This window comes from Xyrauchen texanus, chromosome 28, assembly GCF_025860055.1.
Source record: "Xyrauchen texanus isolate HMW12.3.18 chromosome 28, RBS_HiC_50CHRs, whole genome shotgun sequence".
NCBI classification, from domain to species: domain Eukaryota; kingdom Metazoa; phylum Chordata; class Actinopteri; order Cypriniformes; family Catostomidae; genus Xyrauchen; species Xyrauchen texanus.
Genome location: NC_068303.1, coordinates 34,620,188 through 34,635,629, shown reverse-complemented (window position 1 = coordinate 34,635,629; position 15,442 = coordinate 34,620,188). Strand labels below are relative to the sequence as shown.

Sequence of the window (15,442 nt, the reverse complement as noted above, 5' to 3'; positions counted from 1 at the left end):
GCTGAATGGTAATATGCGAGGAGGTGTGAACGATCATGAATATTGATGAGATTCACACCTGAGGACACAAAGACCACTCCTCTGGGCCTATCAATGAGGAATGTGACAGAGAGAGAATTAATGGGAGGAGACTTAATGATCAAAATCAAGTTTTAAGTTAAAAGAAGTAATCTGACTATATATTTTCTTTACATAAAGACTTTACTTAATTTTAGACCTACACTACCATTAAAAGAAGTCTCTTCTGCTCACCAAGACTGCATTTATTTGATCCAAAATACATATGATAATATGCTGATTTTCTAATATGGGCATATTTAAAGTGCATTTTAACCTGAACAGATATTTGCAAGCACAAGCTTTGTTGATGATAACGAGTCAGCATAAACACATTAAAATATAATCTAACATTCATATTATTTTTATATCATATTACATATCATATTTATATCATACAGCATACAATGTAAATAACAACATTTACATGTAACTAAAAATTGCCTATTAGGACATGTCAATACTTTGAATGTCAAATGTCAAACTTTGAATCCTGTCTGGAAACAGACCCACTAGTAAAATATGTACATGTTTATATAAAATAGCATGTCAGCTAATGAAAACTAAATGACTTACTCATTTGAAATTGTATCCTCTGCTGGAACAAATCTCTCTTCAAAATACAAATGTCCATCTCTTCGTCTGAGAAAAATGTTAACTCTTCCTTAATAGCCAAGAGTTTGATCGCCTGTGTATCGTTACAAGCACGCAGAAAAGTTTAGTTGTGTTTGTTTACATCAAATCTCGCAGTCGGGGGCGTGTACTTTCCCTTGATCGCCTCAGCACATTAGCGTATGAATGGCGCGCTCTGCTGGTGGGTGGGATCACATTACAGATAATGAGATGGACCGGTAAAAACTGTACATCGCTTGGTTCAAACAGATTGCATTGCAGGAGAATATTTGTTTTAAATTTGAATTGTTATATTTAAAAGTAGACATTTTAAGCTTTCTTTAGACATATGTTTCATGTTTGTGTGAGAAGAATTCGCAGAGTTTAAGTTAATTTTAGTGACGTGTTTCTGAAATATGATCGTGAACACAGAGACTGCTGAAAGCTTACCCTTTTTATTTTATTTATTTAAAAAGAAACACAAGGTTTTGATGTTAATATGAGTGTACACAAAAAAAGAAGACCCTCTATAGTTTATAATCATGTATTGATTGTATTTATATGACCATAAATGACGGAGTATTTTAAGTCTATGTTACTGCTATGTGAAAAAAACAGCAAAACGCGCCGGCGCGTTTGCCGACCCCAGGGGGTTAATATATGTGTAGTAAAATACAAACATTAATGTGCATTATGTAGTGGATAAAACGCTGTAAAAGTCATATTAAAATATAATTAAGAGTGTTCTTTATCTTCCTCAATGCAATACATAATTTAGACATTTTTAAGTGAATAACATATCACCTGAAAATAGCTCGTCATGACTCTGCTCAGCAGGTCATCTCTGAGACCTCAAACCATGAGATTAATCTGCCAGAAGAGCAGTGCCTAATCAAAACTCATGTAAAGTTTTCCTCTGAAGTAACTTGTAGTTTTATGCTTTAACTGCTAGAGGGCCAAAAGTTACATAGTTTAGATTTATGTATGAACATTTGTGAAAGCCCTAAAACTATTATCGTCATAATTGTCATTAGTGATGCACTGATACGATACCTGGATTGATATCGGCAACTATACTCAAATGTAACTGGATCGGGTATCAGTCCGACAAGCCTGATCCAAACACGACAGGGTGATCAGGACCCCGATGTGAAGCGGAGAGCTCTTTTATCATCCCAAAGGGGTTTATTTTGCAATAACAACTGGCTGACTGTATATTATCCTGCTTATTACATGGCTACTAACCAAATAAATAAATACATGGACATAAAATATTGATTTGCACTGAATTTATGTAATTTGAAAAAAACTAAATCTAAATAGCTGTTTGCCTCTTTAATATCCAGGATATTACAAGACTACTTGCCAAATAAACAAATAAATGGACAAGAAACATTGATTTGAGTTGAAAATATTGAATTACCTTACTTTAAGAGATTGCACAGTGAGATTGCACAGGAGAGAGTTCACAAGGTCTCGGATGAGCGGTCTGATTGAGCTGCGGTTGTTACATAGCAATAACAGACCACTAGATGGCACCATTGACCAATCAGAATTGAGTATTCCAGGCCACTGTGTAATAACTTGTGCTAGTCATGGTCGTTAAAGTCAAGATGCCATCCAATAATGTCAAAAAAGTACCATAAAAGCACCTGGCCATTAAAGTAGTCCATATGACTCATGCATTTTATTTAAAGTCTCGTATACATACGACAGCTTTATGAATCTCAAAAGGCTGCGTTTAATAAATAAATATAGTCTGCATGCACAGCACGCTTCAGTAAATGAGCAGTGCTCTGTTGTGTCACACACATAGGCTGATGACGTGCTGCTGTTTTTAGCTCTGACAGCGGCACACAATAGAGTGCTCCAAAAAAACGACTTCTCAAATGTAGCTGTTCGATGGTTAGGTTGACCGGAACCGGAGGAGCAATTCACCAGATTTTAAATGAAAAGTGAATTATACAACTGTGAACTAGCCCACACACAGACACTCTAAGCTCACTGTCTTCCTGGAATGTTCCATCAAAATAAAATCCCAGGGTTTTTGTAAAGAAATTATGACTGAAATACATTACTAATGTTTTTGTTTCTTTACATATTAAAAGAGTACCCCAATCAGTTCCACACAGTGAAGTATAGATATTCTAAACTGAATGAAAAAACAACACAGTGTTCGGATCAGTATCGGACGATACCGAGAGTTCAGGTATCGGATTCGGATACATCCCTAATTGTCATAATTGTTATAGCCAATAAGACAATTATTTTTCATAATTGAAATTTTTGTTTTTACAATTAATCGTCAGCCAAATTTCATAATCATGACAGCCCTGGTTTTTGCGGTGATAGATTAAAGCATTACTCCACATTTATTTAATTTCTGTTTTTCAGACAATGTTTTGTACTCTAACACACAGACAGCTGTTTGGATGAAGCTGTTTGATAAGAGACAGAACAAACGCTGCTGTGATTGTGTGGATCAGCTTTGGCCCTGGGGACTGTGCGGAAGCAAACGATTCCAGCTAATTGAATTCCTTTAGAAAGCCTGCTCCCCAGACAGCTATCATAATCTGCCACACACACACACACACACACACACACACACACACACACACACACACTACAGAAAAAGTAGAAAACATGTCTCCATTTGAACATTTTGAGTGTGGCAGGCAAATTACCCACCCAGATATGTGATATATATATTTCGCCCCCAGACCGTCTAATTCTATCCAGACACAAGAAACACCCTGCGATCATAATTGGCCATCAATTGTGTGGATGGGTGTCACTGAATCATGCAGCACAGATTGGCACACTAGAGTTTGCAGTATTCTGTGGCCTATGAAAAGGGTACTGTGAAAAACATAGAAATAAATCTGGTGTTTCGCAACAAACAAAAACCCCATGCTACACCCCAAACCGCAACAGGATCCACTAAACATAAATAAGATAATTATAAGGTCAAACTGATTTTAAGATAAATTTCAAAGTCAACCTCAGGAGTGCCTCAGGATTATGTCCTTGGCCTTCAGGTCAATCTGTATACTGAACAGGCACTAACTATAGCAAACTAGTGTTCATTTTACAGGAAATGTGCACATTTCCCAAAACAGGAACATACTTATTTAGGCATGTATTATTACACAAAGTATTATTACACACAGCTTCTAAACTTCTTCAGAAAATTATGTTTTGAATTCCAGTGCAAGGTTATGAGCATATGTCTGAATTTAAAGGTCGTGCCCCTTTCAGTTCTTTTTATTTTACCATAAAACCTTGCATCATAATCACAAAAGTGATGCACTGATCTGATATCAGTATCGGTTCTAACACTGGCATTTTTAGTCTCTTGAAGCCATACAGTATCTTTGTGAATGCAAAAGGCTGAGTTAAATAAATAAATACACTGTATATTCAGTGTTCTCAGAACATCACTCAAAGCAACAAGGTCAACGTGGCGAATTTGCCTGCCAAACTCCACACGTAATCCATGAGAGGAAATTCTTCACTACCGGAAATCCATAGCGTGAAATTCACGATCACATGAATTCCCATTGAGATAACTATTTCACCTGAAAAGTCCATACTTTCGGCATTTTAAAGAGCAGATTCAGAGCAGGTTGGGGAAGCAATGCTGTACCGTCCCAATACAATACACCAGATTGCGGTAGTCTGCAGCATCCTTCACAACCCATTACTCAGAACCTGTAAACTGGGGGATTGTGCAGTGCAAATAGCACTCAGCACAACTTTTTTGGCCGTGTTTGTGCAGTTGCCTGATTTGCATAATTCCTTTAATGAATTTGGTGCTAAAAACTGAAAGCGCATGCAAATTAACAAAAAAAGGGCGAAATTAACAAAAAAAGGGCGAAATCCCTTCTGAGACTTTGAGGCAACAAAGTAGACAATTGTTGATTCTCTCTATGGCTTTGCTGATGCTCACTCTCAAAGAGCAGGCATTGGCTCCCTACGCAAGGGCAGAGCAGTGCAATGTGGGCCGCAGTGATTTGTGATGACCTCAGCAAAGGCCAGGGGTGAGACAGCAGAGACGAAAGAGAGATTGACCCACCTTTTACTGATCACCCACAGCAGGATCAAATGATAAGCACCTATAATGACGTATAATATAAATGAATAATAAGAAAATAAATAATTTTGTTTAGATTTTCTTTGAGTTTGACATTTTAACCACAGACATTCCTTTCATCTCTTGCCCTAATTCGATAGCGGCACAGCACATGTTCCCTTCATTAAAGTTCAAGCAGTAAAACGTGAAAAATGTAACGTTCATACAATCATCAAAATAAATGAAAAGGCTGGGAAGGAATTTATAGATATAATAAAAATATTTATGCAGTATTAAGATACCACAATATAATGTATTAAATAAGATACAAATAAAATGAGGAATAATAATAATTATTGCACCTATGGGTTATCAGTTTGTCTTCAATTTGACACTAAGCATAATTTTTATGGGGCTATTTATCTATATTAAGAGAATATTATGTTTGCCTATTATTTTTATAAATGTGCAATATGTAAAAATGTTCATGTAATATTCGCTTTATTTTTGCCAACTTAACAAATTAGCCTTTCCCGGACTTCCTAGGTTGAATAGGTCTTCCGCTATTCAACAGCGACAACAAACTGCAACACTAGGTAACGTTAACTTAGAGATGGAATCCAGCAAACGTCCAGCTCCCAGCACAACACCGACTCCTACACAAACTCTGATTAAGCCAAAAAAAAACATTTATCTACTGAATCCCATCTGGCTAAGCGGGAACATGATCGTGGTTGAGCAAAAACTTGAGAGAACATCGGCAGGGCATTTGATTCCTGTAGGGACCTTCGTTCGGTTTTGGGGACCAAAACCTTATCTTAGGACCAGGACCAAAACCGACCCTGAATTGACACTCTTCTCATTGGACAGGTAAGATTACATAACTGCAAAGCATGTGAAATATTGTGCCATAAGGATTCATCTGTGTAATTTTAGCTAACTTGATCTTGCCTGCACAGTAACTGTCATAAACAATGTTAATCTGTAATTATTCAGCAAGGTAAACTACAACATGTGAAATGAATGCTAGACAATGCTCAAGATAATGCAAAAAGACCCATTCATCAGTGTAATGTAACTTGGTTATACAGAAAATGTATACATTCTATTATTATAAAACAATAGCGCATCGATATATCAAAAATACTGAATTGTGTCAACATATTTATAATGTACAATCTATTTGATAAACAGCTACTGTCTAGCTGACTAGCAAGCTAACGCCAACATAGGCTATCATATAAATGCAGTCAAATGTATCTTGTAAAGAAAAGTGATTACTTTAAACTACAGTCTTGCATAGTCAGACCTATATCCACATTTGTTTTAGCCCTGTTTCAGCACTGGAGTGTCAAATATAATATACATTCTCAAAGCTTGTAGTAAAACAATCATAATTGTGTAATTATAATTATGCTACCTCATCTGTCAGCATGATGCCGGTGAATCTCGTTGTCTCTTTGTACGTTACGTCATTGATTGGGCCGATGATCACGTCCCTATGGAGTGTGTGCACGAGCGCAAGCACGAGCAGCAGGAAGCTGGCTGCAGTTCACTTAACGGCCACGGGTGTCATTAATAACAAGAGTTTCTGAATCTTACATACAGCACTGTGGCAGGGCGGAGGGCGGGGTCGTGATCCTACACACCCGGTCCCATATTAGGCTAATCAAGCCTCCCGAGAGGGATAAAGGTCGACTGCAGAGGATCGTGTGGGAGAGAGAGAGATAGTTTACGGACATGTCCGTCATATTGTGTTTGTGTCCTTGTTTTAAGGAGGAGAGTCCCCCACGAGTCGCCGAGAACGCAGAGGGGCGTTCTTTCCGCCGGGGGTCTTGAGTCTGACTCCGGTCTGCCCGGGGAGAAGCGGCTGTCGTCCACCTGAGAGGGTGGAGTAGAGATCGAGGACCATGCGACGGTGTATCGGAGAACCGGCGAGTAGGTTTTTTTTTTCTTTCCCATCTCTCTCTCTCTCGCACTGCCACTCAGCGTTGGCCTTTTCCCTCTCTTTTAAATTTTACAGTGTTTTTTGGGGGGTACTACACTGTTACAGGAAGTACCCCCCCAGTTTAATTATTTATGTTTCCCTCCCCTTCTCCCCTCCCTAGTCCAGGTAGATGGGGATGACCTGCCGGCAGACGGGGCTTAGGGCACACCCTCCCCCAGGGAAAGAGGAGGGGGGGATGTACGTCATGCTGGGGGCTCCCCAGCCTGAGAGAACGAGGGAGGAATGTGGCAGGGTGGAGTGCGGGGCGGGTCGTGATTCTACACACCCGGTCCCGTATTAGGCTAATCAAGCCTCCTGAGAGGGATAAAGGTCGACTGCAGAGGATCGTGCGGGAGAGAGAGAGAGTTTATGGTCCGTCATGTGTGTTTGTGTCCTTGTTTTAAGTTTTATATTAATTATTAATAATTAACTATTATTTATATTGACAAGCCGGTTCTCGCCTCCTTTCCATTGATCCCTTTACAGGCACCTTTAATGTCTTATTTAAAAAAGCTTTTTTAATAAGCCTTTTAAACTTTTTTCTGTCAGCAAAAATAAGGGAAAGTGATATTACTGAGAAGAGTAAAATTTAATTAATAGTGATAGTGTGCACAAACCTTCTGTAAGCAAACAATCAGTTCTCATAGTCAATGTATTGAATGCAGGAGAAATGGGCATGAGGAAAGACCTGAGCGACTTTGACACGCGCCAAATTGTTTTTGCCAGACGACTGGGTCAGAGCATCTCTGAAACAGCAAGGATTGTAGGGTTCCCAGTCAGCAATGGTGAATAACTACCAACAGTTGTGCGAGGAGGGACAAACCACAAAGCTGTGGGTGCCCAAGTCTCATCGATGTGCGAGGGCAACAAAGGATATTTTGTCTTGTCCGAACTGACAGAAGGACTACTGTGGCACAAGTCACAAAACATTTTAATGATGGTTATGGGAGGAATGTGTCACAACACACGGTGCATTGCACCCTGCTGCGTATGAGGCTGTGTAGCCACAGACCGGCCAGAGTGACCATGATGACCCCTGTCCACTGCTGAAAGCACCTACAATGTGCATTAAAGCAACAGAACTGGACCTTGCAGAAGTATTAGAGTCCCATTTTCTTTTACATCACATGGACTGCACGTGTACGTGTGCGCCGTTTACCTGGGGAAGTGATGTAACCAGGATGCACAGTGGGTAGAAGACAAGCCGGTGGAGGGAGTGTGGGAAATATTCTGCTGGGAAACCCTGGGTCCGGCGATTCACGTGGAAATCAATTTGACATATGTCACCTACCTAAACAATGTTGCAGACCAGTTACACCCCTTCATGGCAATGGTATTCCCTGATGGCAGTGGCCTCTTTCAGCAGGATAATGCACCTTTCCACACTGCACACATGGTTCGGGAATGCTCTGGCCTCCAAAATCCAGTTCTCAATACGATTGAGCATCTGTGGGATGCGCTGGACCAACATGTCCAATCCATGGCGGCTCCACCTCAAAATAAACAGGACTCGGAGGATCTGCTGCTAATGTTTTGGTGCCGGATACCACAGGACACCTACGGGGGTCTTGTAGGGTCTATGCCTCGGCAAGTTTTCACGGATTTGGCGCCATGCTGAGGACCAATGTTATATTAGGCAGGTGTTTTGGCTCATCAGTGTTTATAGCCAGTTATGACAGAGATTTTGATAATAGGTAAAATGATTGGGATCGGTATGGGCCAATCAGGAGACAAGAAGATTGGTGATCGTTATCGGCTGTAAAGCTCCTGATCGGAGCATACCAAGATATTAGGATAATATTCTGCTGTGCATCCTGTGGTTGTTTGATAGTTTTTAATTCCATATCACTAAATTCTGGTATTATTATCCTTCTAGTTATTTACACTGCAGTCAATGACATCGGAACTTTTATCACACTTGCCGGAAATACAGCCGATGCAAAATAATACCTTTTCTAATACTGTACATTTAGAAACAAATTCTACTATGCATCTGAAACAACATTCAGGAGCAAAAAATACTCCCACAAAAGGAGTTTTTACTCAATGTAATGAGCAAAGTCACTCCACTTCTCAACAAAAGAGACACAGAGAAAGGCAAAAAAAAAGTGTTTAATTTCCACCGCCCCATCAAGATTCTGTCAGAGACGCCACACATACCACTAAGGTTACTTAATTTTTCCAGATGGAGCAGTTAATGTGTGTGATGTGTAGGAGGTTTAGTGTGTATTACTGTGTGAAGGTTCATGAGTGCATTAAATGCTAATTATGATAGCAAAGAATGAACATCAGCCACACAAGGCTGAGACACGCATACACACACACCACACACACAGATAATTTGTAAAGGGACAAACAGGCTCTATCCAAAAACATAATGGTCTGCCTATACAGCATCACTGGCATGTGCAGTTTTGTGACAGAGCCATAGAACATTCACATTGATCTAGTACTATTTCAGCAGCCTTGGGTATGGAATTATTTTTCCGATTCATTTTATCCACAGGGACTTCACAAAATTCTTCAATCCAGACAATCAAATTCATAAACAGATATTCGACTGTCATTCATTACACTAAACTGCTATTTCAAGCAATAAATAAATATATCTGAAAATAAAAAAGTCATAAATGTACAAACTTATGTACTTACATTTAATGAGTGCTTTGATTTTTTGAGTGGGATGATTGCTCATCCTATGATGCACTGCAAATAGCATAATCGAATACAAATTATGGTACAATATTATTCTACTGATTTAAAGGGATAGTTCACCCAAAAATGAAAGTTCTCTCACTAATCATTTACTCACCCTCATGCCATCCCGGATCTTCTGCTGAACACATCGATTTTTAGAAGAATATTTCATTTATGTAGATCCTCCCAATGCAAGTAAAAGGGCACCAAAATGTTATAGCTCCAAAAGGATGTAAAGGCAGCATAAAATAAGGTTACATCCATAGCTATATATGTGTGGGCGTGAAACCGATCAATATTTAAGTAATTTTTTACGAATAATCTCCACTTTAACTTTCATATTCTTCTTCTTTTGTTTTTACCAATTCACATTCTTCATGCATATTGCCACCTACTGGTCAGGGAGGAGACATTATTGAAAAAATAAATCTGTTTTTCACCTACACCCATCATTTCCCTTTGAAGATATATAATTAACCACTGGAGTCTTATAGATTACTTTTATGCTGCCTTTATGTGCTTTTTGGTGCTTTAAATTTGTGGTACGCATTCACTTGCATTGTGAGGACCTTCAGAGCAGGACTATGAGAGAAATGTGATTTTTGGGTGAACTATTCCTTTAAAGTCATTGGTTGAAATTTTAGGTTTAATAGAAAATATTTAGATATAAAGTAATTTGCAAAACCTTATGAGATTGGGTGGTCACTGCCAAGCTCTTTTGCCACAAATTTGCCAATGGGAATGTTGCTATTCAATGGGAATTTGGCTACTTAAACAAATAGCTATGTGGCTATTGATGTACAGAATATTTAAAAAAGATGTGGCGGTTTCTACAGACATATACCATCACTTAACAAGGTCCATCTTGAAAGTTTTACACATTATTGTTACAACATTTTTTTAATTAATGGAATCTTCTTTCACAACAACTCTACTGTTGTGCCCTATTCCCCTGTTTTGCCATACCTTGATACTCAATAGCAACATTTCTACTATCAGGCCAAATTAGTTTGTGCCAGGGACAGATGCATTCCCAATTTCTGGGCTTCATCGTGCCTCCTGTGGGCTTCCTCTGGGTCAAAGGCCAAGTGGCTATTACCCTTGGGCCAAAGAAGGCCAACTGCGGATTGAGGCAGTGTCAATGTCAAAGGTGGAGTATCGCTGAGTCAGGTCTTGCTTTCCACAAAACGGTAGCTTCACCATGTTTATTTGGAGGGCTTGTTAGTCTCCAGAGTCTGATACCTCAGCTTGAGCTTCTGTATTGCTTGTGAAATGGGCGTGGTGTGTGACGTTGGCACCAGGGTGGCATATTAAGGGCAGGTTTTAGGGCAATGCTTCAGGGCTATTGGCTTGATAGTGGGAATGCAGATCAATAGTGGTGTTGTGGCTCAAGTTCCGAGGCTATTGGCCCTGAATGGCAAGTTATTAGCCCTGGCCCCACTGTGGAAAAATGGCTAATGATAGCTATTGCTCTCCAAAGGTTACGTTAGAACCAAAAACAATGCTTTGAACATCAAATGCAGAACCAATAGGCCTCAGAGGAGATGAGTCACACAGATCTCAAAAATGGGCTTATGTTCTAAAACTAGGTCAGTGCCTTTAACAAACCTGAGAATATAAAGGACTTGTCTCAAACCCTAATGATTGCTGCCTAGCTTATAACCTTTTTAGACATTTTAGAGAACATACTGGGTTAGCGGGATGACCAAAAATGCTGTCTAGACGTGCAGCTCACCTAGTGTTAGACACAGAGATGTCAATAACAGAAATGAACATTTCAAAAGATGTTCTGATGGGAACGCTGCTTTCAAGACCCTATGAAATAGTCCAGTTTTCCTTCCAGTGTTAGCATATTTCCTATTAAAACGGATGTTGGGGCATGGCATATCAAAGTTATTTTTCCAATTTTAAAATAGCCAACAGCTTTTTGCCTACATCACATTCATGAACCATGATTTGCTGCTTGTTTTTTGGAAACTACCATGAGTGCAAGATGAGTCAATAATCATTTTGGTCCATTTCCCCAAGGGTTCAAGGTTTGGCTGGTTGGCACGGCACAGTCAGCCCCTGCTGGTATGTCATAGCTACACTATTCTGGGAGAAAAAGCATTTATTGATGACCATTCAAAATTCCGGTATTCGAACGCAATGAAATGTTTTGCAAGCAATGATATTATAATAGATATGCCTGATTTTTGAAATGAAAAGTACTTAGATGCTCCATGCATGTGTCAACTGAGCAACTGCAGTTGAAATTAAAGGGAATGCAAACAGATTACTTTCTCAAGCTATTATTGACCTCCTAAGATACAGGTGGCATTGGAGTGGGGAATTCTCATTCTAGAGAGCATTTGATCAGAAAATATATAATAATAATGTATTTGGACATGCCAACGAGTGCAAAATTAGTCATCTGAATATTTGGTGGGCCTAAGTTTTTGACAAGTTTTCGATGTATAGCATATAGATGACCTCAAAGATAGTAGACATAGACTTAAAGCCACAGAACTCCAAATATGAGTTCATTGGGCCTTTTATAACAGCTTATGTTTCTCTTAAAGAACTGCAGGCCTAATCAAAACATGAGAATTTCAGAGACAATCTGACATGCGAATGTTTCACGTGACAGTGGTGCGCGCTGTCTCTGGAGCTCTGAAGTGCGGGCGAGTCGAGCAGGCTTTCCGATATTTGGGCTCCAGACAAAGGAGACCACAGAGTGGGATGACTTGCACTACTCAATCATTTTTGACCCAGGAAAACCCCAAATGAAGACAGAACCGGTCAAGAAAATGAAGAGGAGCTTGTTATTAGAACAGGTGTGATGTGGTGTACAGAAAATTTTTATCTGCAACTATTTTGCTCAAAGATAATCCCTCGTAATACAAGCAATCTGTTTTACCACCTCAAAATGAAGCACGCAAAAGAATATTATGAAAGCCAAAAGATGAACTCTGCATTCATTCTGTCATTTATTTAATATTTTCTTCAAGGAGTGTTTGTTTTCATTTGAATATTTTATTTTTTACTTACATTTTATTTTCTTTGTCGCATTGCTTTGAGAAGATCTTAAAGGGATAGTGCCCCCAAAAATGAAAAATCTCTTATTATTCACTGACCCTCGTGCCATCCCAGATGTGAATGACTTGAGCTGAGATATTCTTCTAAAAAAATCTTTGTTTGTGTTCAGCAGAAGAAACAAATTCATACACATCTGGGATGGCACGAGGGTGAGTAAATAAATAAATAGAGACAATTAAAGTTTTTGGGTGAACTATCCCTTTAAGTTTCTTGAGCACAACTTATAATAATAATATTAATATTGGTCAATAACATTTTAATCTGAAATGTGGCATACTGTTATATTTAGCATTTTGATAAGGTTGATTTTTTTGTTATTTATTTACTATGACATTGTTCCAAATAAAGAGGAAATAGTTTTAACTTACAAAGTATTTTAACAAAAATAGGCATTTCAATATGGTTATTTAGTATATAAGCCAATTTCTATTGATTTTCCAGAAAACTTTTACTATAATGTGATCGTGAAATAAAATAACTCATATCGTGAACTTTTTAAGAAACTTTTCTCATTGCTATATCACAATGAAGCAACAGTAACCCAGTTTAAGATGAATCTGCACACTTCCATCATGAATATTCTATGGCGTAAACAAACACACGTTTCGAGCTGCAGGGGAGGGTTTGGGCTGAACTGAAGGATGCAGACTGCAGGTTTCTGCCGACACAGCAGAATGACTGAGGTCAGGAGCATAGGAAACTTAATATCTGCCGTATCTAAGAATATCAGTAACAGTTAAAGGAAACATTGTGTCAGCAATAGTCACTACATGCAACACAAATCACAGCCGCGAGATCCTCACATCTGATAGCACACAGAATCTGCATTAATATACACATGCATACATCTACATATTGCAATGCATGGATGTGAGCACGCTATTCTAGCAAACTACAATGACCAGCACAAATAATGCACCTACCCAAATAATCGCCTAAAGTCCTGTCTTAATGTTTTCCATGGTGTATAAACCAGTCGTGAAGATCTGCGTGAAGTAAAGAATATGGAACGGCGAATTAATAGCGTTTTCAGCAGGATATTTATTCACTCCTCCGAGCTGCTGATGCCTGTGGCATGTGAGGATGGCGCAACGGCCGCATAATGAAATTCAATGAAGCTGTGCTAAGATTGACAGCTCCCTCAGCCAATAGAATGCTCTGGATCGGGTTTAACTTGAGCTTGAGCATTGTATTGGCTAAGGGAGCTGTCAATCAACCCCCACCCGCTGGGTTTGTAAACAGGGTAGGCGTCGAACACGCCGGGCAATTGATAACACACAGTAGCCTACTTCAGACGCTTTTATGGCTTCGTTGAGGTTTTTCTTGTCATTAGGGAAGTGTGAGGAAAAATGTGACTGGGAATGGCTGATGGAAATCCATCCATGAAGGATGTGTATCAAATGAGGTCGCCCCCTCCCCCGTTATGCTTTCCAGCAATAACATGCCAGTATATCTGTGATTAATGCTCTACTGACCTGAACTTTAACCCTGCTTAAACCGAATAAATCTGTTCTTTGCTGGATTACATTTAAGTTTACTCGCACAAACACGTTTAGATGGACGTGCCATTGTTTGTTGTAACAGGTACAAGAGTTTAGTATAAGAGGTGCAAGCCGATGACTGGGAGTAAATGCTTGACACAATGCTTCCATCTATCGACCGGTCTTCAAATTTCAAAACGTGGTCGATACACTTGAGTTTTTGTAGAAGTTATAACTACACTATCTGCACCCAGAAAGCATTTAAACATGTTTTTTTCCCCCACTATTTTTCGGAGGGCATTTCGTAGACTTCCATTGTTTTCATACCAGCTTAATTATATTTTCTATCCCCTAAACCTGACCTTCACACAAACCTGTGCACATCAATTGATTTAAAGCTAAACATAATTTGGCTGATTTAGTCAGTTAGTTTTCACTATATCAGGGAGGGTTTTTTTGTTTAGTTTTTTTTTAACAAACTAGTCTAGACTACGTGCCACACAAATATAATAAAACCTACACACGCACAAGCACGCCCAGAGAGAGTATAAAGAGCTGTTCAGTTTTTAGTCCTAAAACTTGTAAGAGAATAGAGTGCAACAGTCTTGTTCCAGAAATAAAATTGCGATAATTATTTTTCTGATTTTCAACAATAACTTATAAACCGTTAAAGACAGAACGTGAGCTACGAGGTTGTTCATCGATGATATATGCTTTTGCTGAAGACATCAGTCTGCGTAACTTCAACTTCATTGTTTAAAAATCGTGTTTGATACCAGAATTTATGGTAAGCAAACATTACCCATGATACAGCAGATAAAGCTTCACCAATCAGAGAACAGCTGCCAACAAAGCCCACGAAAAGTGATGCACTGTGAATGATGTAATCGAGTTGGTGTCTCTTCATCCTTAAACTACTTATCTACTTGTACATATTGGAATATTTTGCATTAAATGTAAATGTAACAGGGTAATGTGAGCAAGGAGGAGGTGGAACCGGCTGAACAGTCAAAATAATGTTTAATAAAAACGTATAAAGACTCAAACATACACGTGGCAGCTGCATTTGGCTCTCTCTCTCTCTCTCCCGAACTGCCACATCCAGCTTGGCTTTATCCCTCTCCTCGGCTGATTAGCCCGATTGGGGGCCGGCCGTGCACACTCACAGCCCGGCCCCGCCCTCCTCCTCCTCGTCATAGTAAAATATACTGATTCAGTACTTATAAAAAACAATGTAAAATCAACAGTTTTGTAAACAAATGCTTTGTCAGCTTCACCGCTTACGTCACACGCATAAGTGGTGGCCGCAACTGTGCGCAAACAATAAACTTCTATCGGATTCCGTTGTTGAAAAATTATTTTGAGGGCTCTCGTAGACGGCTAAGCCATCAACAGAGCTGACTGGACTAAGGAGACATTTCAACTCATGGCTTTGTACGTATCTTATTAACTCTAGTA

The 15,442-nt window shown here is 39.2% G+C and overlaps 1 protein-coding gene across 4 annotated transcripts in view; it reads right to left on the bottom strand.

The window, feature by feature from the left end:
- The window catches only part of fynb (FYN proto-oncogene, Src family tyrosine kinase b), a 105,586-nt gene extending 92,012 nt beyond the window's left edge, over window positions 1-13,574 (bottom strand). For 3 of the 4 annotated variants that reach the window (XM_052095254.1, XM_052095253.1, XM_052095250.1), the window contains exon 1: window positions 13,427-13,574. The gene's annotated coding sequence lies outside the window, so the exon portion shown is untranslated. The remainder of the gene's footprint in view (window positions 1-13,426) is intronic. The other variant, XM_052095251.1, reaches the window with a different exon arrangement.
- Between the last annotated feature and the right edge of the window lie 1,868 nt (window positions 13,575-15,442).